Source organism: Lactuca virosa, chromosome 5 (assembly GCF_052849685.1).
Source record: "Lactuca virosa cultivar CGN04683 chromosome 5, Lactuca_virosa_CGN04683_v6, whole genome shotgun sequence".
NCBI lineage: Eukaryota > Viridiplantae > Streptophyta > Magnoliopsida > Asterales > Asteraceae > Lactuca > Lactuca virosa.
The window spans coordinates 450,593,806-450,594,819 of NC_136430.1; the positions used below are offsets into that span (position 1 = coordinate 450,593,806).

At 38.8% G+C, this 1,014-nt stretch overlaps 1 pseudogene; it reads left to right on the top strand.

Moving 5' to 3' along the window:
* Positions 1-245: 245 nt before the first annotated feature.
* On the top strand, positions 246-803 carry LOC145114276 (putative mitochondrial protein AtMg00300 pseudogene; annotated as a pseudogene).
* Positions 804-1,014: the final 211 nt, after the last annotated feature.

Genomic DNA, 1,014 nt, shown 5'->3' on the forward strand with positions numbered 1-1,014 from the left:
CCATTCCATATATATAAGAGTCCATATTTAATTAGTTCTTTTTGATCACTTAATTAATTCTAAATTAATTCTTGATCAATACTAATTAAATAATATGATTCCATATTAATATATTAGAACTTATAATATATTAATATAAATCATAAATATACTATTCTCAAAAGACTATCCATATAAATTGTGCCGGTGAAGTGCAACCCAAATGGACCATGCCGGGTCGGGTCAAGTACATACCAAATATAGTTATGGACTTAGACATCAATCCAACAAAAGTCACCAAAGGTTCTCTGGTTATAATCAAAGGGAAGATGAATCGTGGAGGGATTTATATCCTAGAATGCAGTACGGTTATGGGAACGGTGGCTATCTCTCAATCCTTGAATGAAGGCGATGACAAGACAGAGTTGTGGCATCATAGGTTGGGGTACATAAGTGAGAAGGGAATGTCAGTTATAAGTAAACAAGGACTGCTTGGTGGAGAGGCTACTGGAAAGATAAAGTTTTGTGAAGCTTGTGTCAAGGGAAAGCACCGCAAAGTGAAGTTCAGTATCGGTCAACACACAAGTAAGAAAATCCTGGAATATGTTCACTCAGATCTGTGGGGCCCCGCACCAGTGAAGTCTCAAAGAGGATGCTCATACTTTGTGACGTCCATTGATGATCATTCAAGGAAGGTTTGGTTGTACTTTCTGAAGACCAAAGATGAGGTGTTTGGGAAGTTTAAGGAGTGGAAGATCATGGTTGAGAAAAGGACTGGAAAACATGTCAAAACTGTGAGGACTGACAATTGGTTGGAGTTCTGAAATGCTCAATTTGATAATTCCTGCAAGGCAGAAGGTATAGCGAGGCACCGCATTGTACGACACACACCATAGCAAAATGGAGTGGCAGAACGGATGAACCAAACACTCATGCAACATGCAAGGTGTATACAGATATTTGCTAACTTATCCAAGCAATTCTGGGTGGAAGCAGTTAACACTGCTTGCTATCTGGTGAATATATCACCATCAA